Source organism: Equus quagga, chromosome 3 (assembly GCF_021613505.1).
Source record: "Equus quagga isolate Etosha38 chromosome 3, UCLA_HA_Equagga_1.0, whole genome shotgun sequence".
Taxonomy (NCBI): domain Eukaryota; kingdom Metazoa; phylum Chordata; class Mammalia; order Perissodactyla; family Equidae; genus Equus; species Equus quagga.
The window spans coordinates 101,842,399-101,852,408 of record NC_060269.1 but is presented as its reverse complement, the minus strand read 5'-3'; positions in this window follow the sequence as shown (position 1 = coordinate 101,852,408).

Here is a 10,010-nt window from a genome sequence, read left to right as displayed (position 1 = left end):
AAACAGAAAAACTTAGTTTTTGTTACACAGTTGGAGGGAAACATTGTGTCCTAGAATATTGTAGACAAAAGTCATTGACTTGAGTCTAATGCTTTTTTGACACTAGATACCTAGTCACTTGTTTTCTGTGGTTTTGATGTAGGAAGAAGAAAAGCCCATAGAAACATCAGAAATCATAATATTATCATTTACATGTCCACAAGAAAGAGGAGCTCACATTATAGTCAATTGACCATCATTAGCTAAAATGTGAAAATTATCAGCTTCTCCTATTAGATGACCTAATTTCACTTTATAATACAGAAATATTGAGTAGATCATGACTTTAACTAGAGCTTGACTCTGTAACCATATCCATGGAATAAATTCCAAGAAATCCCAGAATTTTTTAAATGATTGGCCCCGAAATAATATCTGTTGCCAAAGTTTTTTTTTTTTTTTTTCTTCTTCATGGCCTCAAAGTCCCCAGTACATACTCGTAGGTCCTTCTAGTTCTGCTATGTGGGACGCTGCCTCAGCATGGCTTGGTGAGTCGTGCTAGATCTGCCTCCAGGATCCTAACAGGTGAAACCCTGGGCCACCGAAGCAGGGGACGTGAACTTAAACATTAGGCCATAGGGCTGGCCACTGGAATATTTTTCTTTATGGCAGGTTGTTATATGCTATATGCCAGGTCAGTTCTCCAATAACACTGTGATAAAAGTAATGTAGATTGCTCGGAAGAAGTTCTGATCAGGCATGAACCTGGGCTGTAGCTCAAAGCAATGCAGGGCTGATCATATAGTTTTAGAAAAATTTTTACAAAAGGGGATTTACTTACTTTTTTCAAGGTTAGACTTGATTCTGCCTACTTTTTTCCCAAATTTATACTTGCCTATTCTTACCCATCTGAGAAAGTTGGAATTTTCTTAATCTGATTATTCAGAAACAATTACAGTGATTAAGTCAGATTCTGAATGGGCAAGCGAAGAGACATTAAATTTAGGAACCCATGTCACAACACTTCTGTTGCTGTTTCCAAATTGAAACTAGAAAAAGTAATAGCTAGTTTTGGAAAGGATTTTGGTCTCTCTCTTCTGCTGTAGAACCAGAGTAAAAGAGGATTCATGGTGGCCTATGCCATCTTTCTCGGGAGATACTGTAAGTATGCTATACCCAAATTGTTCACTGTACTCAGTTGGCAAAAAGAGGGAATAAGAGAAGGGATCGGAGTTGGAGCTCATTTTTATACCTAGAGTCACATCTTGTCAACTCAACATTTTACCAATTCTATACTGAGTAGCAAGTGTTTGGAATGATAGCGTGACTCCATCTGATGCTGCTTCAGGTGCCACACCTTATTTAGAAAATGCAGTGGAATAAATCCTGGTTGATGGATGAATCTAGAAATTGTTTTATCCTTGCCCGTAATATCCAAATTTCATCCTTAATTTATATTCATATAACTTTCTGAAAGCAATGCAAAGCAAGCTTTCCAAGATTTAAGCAATGTATGAAAATAATGCAAAATGGAAACAGGAAGATCTTTGGCTACACATGTATTTTGAAATTTTATCTCCTCTTTTCGAAAGTAATTGATAAACATTATAAAGAGTTTAAAGTTTATCTAACTCTCTGTTGGATGTGGGGAAGGGCCACTGTGACCATGTTTGTATATTTTTCTGTTAGATTTTTGATGATTGATCACAATGAAAACACCAGAATACCATATTCTCCAAAGTTCTGCACAAATTCTTCCATTTCCTGTAAAGAAAAAATTTGCTCATCCAGATAAGAAATGCATTAGAGATATTTTTTTTTTAAATTGGTGCCTACAATTGAAAATGGAGATAAATTGATAATAAATTTCTGCCTTCTAACTTTCCAAACCATTGGACACCTTCAGTTGAAATGGCTGATATAAAATCTCTATCCCTTTAAATATAGATAAACATGACTAGTGGAAAAGTCAGGGAAATGAACCAGATTTACCAGGAATTGATAAAGATGAGTTCTAGGTGCTTAAAAGCAGGAACAAGAGATTGTCCAAATTCTGGCCCCTGGGTTCACTTGTATACCCTTCTATGTCTGATAGAATTATTATTACTGATTCATTTTTCTTCTGGGTAGACTTTCAGGATGCTTTTTACTGAGTAGTTCTTACCTATTTTTCCAAGTAACCAAAACCAGAGAGTTTACATCGCTTTGCTTTGCTTTAAGAAGAGAAGTAGCTTTGTTAAATCACTCTGATGCACATAAATAAGAACCTGATTCACAATGCTCTACCTTATGTTTCAAATTTCCACATTACTGGTACATGAAACACCTTGAATTTATGTCTGTTAAGAGTTCAATTCGCTAACTATTTCCTTATGACAAGACATCAATTTTCTTAAAGAGACATAAAATTTTGAAAATGATTTTTATGCAGGTGGAAGAGTTAAAAATGGATATGCTGTTTAATAACAGCTTCATATTTGGCAAACGTTTTTAACAACGCAGCAGTTTGTTTCATTCAGATCACTAATGAGATAACAACTTGACCATATATCTCAAGGCTGGTCTAATTATTACCTGGGAACTGAGACCTTTGCTTGTGGATGATTGACACATTTTGTCCATAGGTCATCAGGATGGTGGATTTTACTCCTTTGGTATCAATTACTGGGCAAATCATCTAGACAACTTTATCTGTGGACTAATATGAGTTTAGAAGACAAATTTAAAGGAAATCCACATCTTACTTCTCACTTAAGATCCACCTTTATAGTCAATGTAATATTTAACTAGACATTTCTTCCACAAAGACTATAAACATTATATGTTTCTAAGTTTGGCAGGTGAGATTGTGTAGGCTAAAGCTTAAAGAACTATTATGGATTTTACAAGCATACATGGTAATAATTTTTAATTCATGCATTTTTTCTTTTTATCTTATCTTTGTTCAATTACAATTTACAAACTATAAAATGCACCCATATGTGTCTACAGCTAAATAACTACTAACAAACACATTCATTGATGTTACCACCACCACAGATGTGTTCAGTACCTTGGTCTCTGGTAGTCAATTTGGATGTATGTTGGGGAGTGTGAGAAGCAGTTACAGCTGGACTAAAGGCAGTCATTTTCATATAGAGCTGTATATTTGGGTTTCTAAGTAAAAACACATCTAGTGATCTTTCTTCTTTTTAATTTTACTGTTTTTTCTTGTGCATATTACTTTGACATTCCCTATGCTCACAGGGCAATATTTGTGGTTCAGGGTTAGATTTGCGGCTTGTTGCATTAACTAGTCATACTTGGGTCCTACTAGTATTGAACAGGGCACTAGACACATGATTATCTACAGTAGAATTTTTAGCTATAGATACACATTTTGTGTAAAGGACATAAGCTCACATAGTATAGGAACGTCTTCTTCAGTATTGTCTTCTTTTCAGTACTCTGATTACAAATGTACTTAATCAAAAGTTTAATATTAATTACGTAACTATTTCTGGACATAGAAGCAGGGTTTAGGGGAATCGTCAAAAAATAATTTAGAATTTTGGGCTAGCAACAGAAAGTGCTATTACCAACCCACATCTAAAAGGCATGAGAGTTTTGTGGTTATCAGAGCCCAGTTCTTAGTGGTACTGTCCTTATTGGGTGCTGCAGCTTCTCATCGGCAAGTGCTATTGGGCCTGGTAGTATTAAGAGGCATCCCAGTGTATTTTCAGGATTTTCAAAATAGTGCTCCTTGTTCATTGCTAAGTATCATCCTAATTTCCCTTCTCTGTCCGTTAGTTCTGGCAGAAGGCAGAGAACAGGCTCAGCTTTCATTTTCACAGAATTACTTCCTGATGAATGCATTCCTTCTTAAGAAATAGGACCTGAAAACCCACTGAAACCTAATGTCATGGAGACTGGAAGCAAAAATTGCTGAAAGATTTATTTTTTGTTGTAGTATTAGGGGCTACTTTCACCTCTTGGTCCCAGACTTACATATTCTGGTTTTGGAGGTAATGGCATCCTATACTGACCCCAAGAGTGAGGTCTCAACCACTTCCTGTATGACGGGCCTCCAGAAGATGCCATATTTCCGCTTTTAACTGACCTGTCCAAGAACATATTGTCAATTGTTTTAAGGTAATGGACATATCATGGTATGTGCGTTTCAAAATATTGCAAAGATGACTCATCCTATTTGCTTGTCATCATGTATTTATAACTGCCCTATGTGAAAGATTGCTTAGAATTCAACTTAACTATATCTTAAGTTCATTTACTGATTTACATCACCCCAGGTGATCTGACTATCCCAACAAATAGATGCCCACCTCTCACTGGACATTTAAGAATACAACAAGCACAGGTGCATTTAAGAATAATGATGCAACTTTAATGAGGTAACCCAATTAAAAATTATGAACCAAAGAATGTGAGATGTTACAACAACATCCAGTGCCTAACTAGTATGAGAAGCCAATCTGACACAATGTCATCAACCTGGTCCCATTGAGCGATCCGTGCACTTGGCTCCCTCTGTACCTCCAAGAACTATCAGTAAGCACAGGACACCTGGGGTCAGTCGAAGCAGAGAGAGAAATTTGGAGATTTGAGTCCTAAACCCCTATCCTGTATTTTTCATTTATTTAACAACTTAGCTTTCTAAGGAAATAAATTTTTAAACTGTTAGTGCTCATTATGTGGTTTGTGTGGTCACTTAGACCTGCTGCCTCAGGCAATTAATTGATTTTTTGCTGCAACCTGTGTAAAACTAACATTGAAACCTCAATACAATACATATATTCAGACCACCTAGTCCATTTCCATGCTTCCTTCGTTGTAAATTGTGCTACCTAATCAGAGGTGATGTGTGGTATAACATCACAAGGGAAAAGGCAGTCACTGAATTCATAAATAGTGGTTCTGGAGGAAAATCTGAAGGCAGGGAAGGGCAAATATGTAGTCTGAATATGTGTCACCCTGTGAAGACCAAAACCTGCACCTTCCGTAGTGGAAAGAGTCCTATGCATAATTTTGATACCAACTGCATTGCTCAGAAAATGATGGTTGAAACTGGGGTCTCAACATTGATCTTAATGATTAGAATATTAGACGTATGCAATGACAGCAACTTGTTCAGTCGTGAAAGGGGAAATTACATATTTTGCAGTACATGCTTCCAAGGCCATTTTATACGTGGGCCTATTCACAAGAAACAAGGAGGATGGGGAAAGAAGTCGACTAAAATGCATGGGATGGGTTTTCATGTTGTAGTCACTGAGTTTCTTTTGTAGTGGATGCCCTCTGATAAGTGTTCCATGGATCACAAATATCTTCAAACTCTGAACAGTATACAGTATCTATTGCCACAGTAAATCCAGACACTTATTCTCTTTGTTGGTAGGGATAGAGGAGAAAAGCATTTTCCAGATTAATAACTGAGTACCTGATGTCAGGGGATGTGTTGATTTGCTTCACTTAAGATATCATATCTGAACCTATGATTAGGTTTATAAATTAGTTTGTGATAAATTATAGTCATTTCTATGACCCACCTTTTAGTACTCCAAACAGATGTGTTAAATGAGGTTGTGATAGGAATCATCACCTCTGTATCTTCCAAGTCTTTGACAGTACGTGGATATCTGGAAATCCCCCAGAGTTGTGACAGTGCTTGTGATGCATTGTCTTGTTGGAAGGTGAGGAGCAGGCAATGTCAGTGGCTTCCACTTGGCCTGTTGTGAAGATCTCTAGTTTGGGTGATTGAAAGGACGCACAGACTCCATAGAGAATACTCATGAAATGGTTTTAATATAGGAAAATTAGAGCTTGTGGAGTTAAAGTAGGAGAAAGAGAGTAAAGGAGAGCACCAAGGGTCCAAATGACTTCCAGGCACAGATTCCCAGGGTACTTTCTTGTTTGTACAGGTCAGACTTTGTCTCAGGCAATGAACCATCAAGATTTGTGCAATGAATTTTGATTGGTTGTAAATATAAAAATGATTAATGTGGTCCTCTGTGCTCCTCTTGTCCTTTAACTAAGCCAGCCTGTCTCATGGGTCACATCAGTTGTAAGCCATCAATAAACAAGTGGCCTTGGAGGCTAATGGGAAAAGGGGAGGAAGACTTTCAAACTTAAACACCAAATCTAAACAATTAGTTAGTCACACATCCTTCTCTTGGCCCAGAATTGATACTAGAATCTAGAGTTCCACAAAGATAACCATGAGCCTGTCACAGTCCAGGTGAGGTGATTCAAATGGAAATTCTGTCAGTTACTAAGTTATCTACATTTCGGTTTCACAGAAATAAACAAGATGAGTCTGTGATCATACTGGATGCATTGCAAGAACTGAGGGCACATCTTTACCTATAACTTGACCTTTGTGAACTCTCACTCTTACTTTTGTACCATAATGGTGTTTTGGGTCTCCAGAGATTAGTGTCAGTTCAAAGTGATTATCAAATAATATCTAGAAGATCTAGATATTTCTCTTTCTCCTGAATACAGCTACCACTGTAAATACACTCTATGTAATTTAATCTAATAAAGAGATCTAATCTGGAATTGGAATCAGAATTAATTCTGATTTAGGTTTGAGATAAATTGCTTCATCACAAAGGAGCTAAGCAATTAGAAGAAAGATGTCAGAAGAAATGCTCAGAGGAAGAGTTCAGAATATGTGGGTCAAGATTGCATTATATTTTCGAGTAAGAAGAAAAAAATGAATAGCACTTCATAGCAACCTATCATCTGGACCCAGTAATGAGGAACAGGTCCATGATCAAGTCCATGTTCATAATTCTTCTGGGATTGTCATGACTGGGTAGTGGGACCATTGCTCTGTAATAAACTCTGGCAGAAAATGTACTCAACTAATTTCTGTGAGTCTTTAAGATTAGCAAATATACAAAAGTAACAGGTGAACTCACATTTTGAATTTTAGGATTCTCCAGGAGTATGGCATTGGGTCTTGTGAAGATCTGGAATGGAAGCTCACCACTCATTACAAAGGGATGGTGCAGAAGTCATACTAACAGAGGTGGTTTCTTCTACCTTTCACACAAGCAATATGATACCATTAAGACACGTAGAACATGAGTCTTCCTTCAATGTCAACTAGTTATTGATGCAATAGCAGTTTTATATCAATAAAGGAAGAAAGATCTAGTTTATTCTAAACTCTCCAGGATTTTTAGGACCCCCACCCTCATCATTACCTGGGTGATGAGACCTTATATCTAGCAGTTCCTGGAAAAGAGAGAGGAATTCTTAAGGAGGAATGCTAATTAGGGCCAAGGATCTCCAGGACAGTAGGGTTGTTTTGTTTTCATGGTACAATCATGATTTTATGAAATGACAATTGCTTTAAGAGTGAAAGATAGGTGGATGTATGTCGTGGTGTCATACGGATTAATTGGTATCCTATATGAGGGATTTCATCTGAATTGATGAAAGGTCCATCTCTGAATGAGGGAAATGAATGGCAGAAAATGAGAGGGCGAGATTAGGATTTCAGCTTCTTTACCTGGGTTTTCACCCAGAATCCAGAACAATGATAGAACTGGAGTGTGATTTAGAAGTCAAGAATCATGGGGGAAAATGAAAATAGGAGTGGACGGCAGGCAGCGTTTCAGTATGCATTGCAGAACTTAGGTTCTCTGTTCCTTACGCAGAAGACTGTTCTCAGTCGCAGCTGTCTAACAGTTTAAACATCATGGATACTGTTCCATTAATTTCTGGAGTGTGGTAGATCTGGTCTGCAGGTGAATCATCATTTTTGGTAAAATACGTAAAACTTCACAGAAACAAACATTTCCCTCATTGTAAAAGGCAAGCAACTTCAAAAATCAAAACATACAACACTATGAATCACTTTTTCTTTAGAACATACAGAACATAGTGTTTTGTTCACATATATATGCATGTGAATATGTACAAAATATTTGCATCTACCTATTAGAATTTCATTTAAGCTATAGTCCAGAAGAAAATTGAGCAGATTTTCATAACACAGTCACAGATGTGTTGTAAATAGTTTTACAATAAAGTATTTTAAAATGTTATTTTAAATGAGTAACAAAGCCAGAAATCATTAAACTCCTGACAAATGTATTCTTATTGAAACTTAACCCGGAAAAAAAAACCAGTAAGTTACATATGTTTAGTCTCTGCAAACAGAAAATTATTAATGAATGTTTTATATACTTAATATAATGATATAATGATCTATAGGTGATTTGAATAGATAAATCTTTGTTTTTAAGAAAAGCAGTCGTCTCTACAAGATAGAATATATTCATCTATTTTTCAGGGTAATTCTTTTGAATAAATAGAAACTGGTGACAAAGTATCAGATCTTGAGTGTAGTTTAACAACTCATGTTACATAATATTGAAAAATGAAGAGATATCTTAACTTTGACATAAAATGATCAAAGATTAAGCTATGCTTTTAAAGACTATGATAGGAAAGAGCATCATTTTATTGCCGGAATCAATAAATCAGCACCATTGTAAATTATTGCTCTGATTACATTAAGTAGATCTTAAACCAAGCAGCTTTAGTGTTTACATTTTTAAATTCTACATCTTAAATCATTATAATTAATTATTTCGAAATTTCATAAAATTGAGATGATATCTTTTTTCTCCTATATATCTTTTAAATTAATTTCCCCTCTAAGAATTAATTGTTTACCTTCCTCTTGTTTACTATTCCTGTAAAAAACAGATATCACCCTAATGATTTGTATTGTTCTCAAAGTCATACGTTTATGCCTCTTAAGCTTGGGTTATAAATATCAAACTCTGTGCTGAATCATTTACTAAACTTGTATAATAGACAAAGTTATCACAGTTAGGTTGAGTAATTCTTTGACCTTACGGACAAGGAATTAGCAAATATATTAGAAGAGAGACTTTTTAGAAAAGAAAAGAAGAGAAAGCCTTACTTCTATTAAAATTCAACCTACATCTTCAAGTTTACTGCAGATTTCTGGCCAATGCTAGGTAACAAGAATCTTAAGTACTTGTGCCTAGTATAGTCATCACGGTACAGTTTATGTGAGAACCAGGAGAAGTGATGGAGGAAAGGAAGAAGAAGAAATGGGCAAACTAATTGAGTTTCTGAATAGATGTAGAAATTACCCCCATAGCAAATAGCATTTCTGAGAAATGCATTGCCCACATCAAAATACCTGAAGTGTAGCTAAATAGGTTTGCCTCTTCTTTCCAAATATGGATAAGTAAAATTAACACAAGAAAGAATTTTTTTTAAAAAATTTAAATTACCTAAAGGGATCGGCATTAAATTCCAATCAGGTACTTATCTCCACCATACCACCAATCACGCAAACTTGTCAAAATCAAGTTCTCCCACTAGTTCTCTGAAGCCAGAGCATTACAATACAAATAGGTCTTATCAATATTAATTTCCAAAGCAGGACAACCCTCAAATCAAACACAAAAAATAGTCTTTGTATTGCAAGGAGGAGAAAGTCAGATGTGTCGCATGAAAGGAAACGGATGGTATAAACATGCTTCACAGAAGTGTAGAAATCCTGACAGTCTCCTGATATTTCTAATTGAAAGGGAAGCTCTGGCTATAGTGTGTTCCATCCTACTTCTTGTCTAGTAGCTTTAGAGAATATGCAGTAATTATAACATACGGGAACAAAAATGATGTCAAATATTTAGAAAATGTTCAATATGATTGACACTGAATATAGAATTAATCATTATGTTCCTAAGGCCTCAAACAGCATCTCAATTTGTTGAACTGAAACAAATGAATCAACTAGAGCACTAAGATTTCAATAGTAGCAACTTCCATGTTCTTATATATTTGTCTTCTCTTTTTAAAGACTAGATTACTTAACACCTTAATTCTAAATCTTGTACCCAACTCAATGGAAGAGATTTTAATCTCTCACTTGATAAGCTGAGGGATGCACAAGAGCTTGGAAGAGTAGAAGAAGAGTCTCTTCAAATCAGTAGCTGGATTAATTGGGTGAACCCTATCAAGACTTCCAGCCAAAC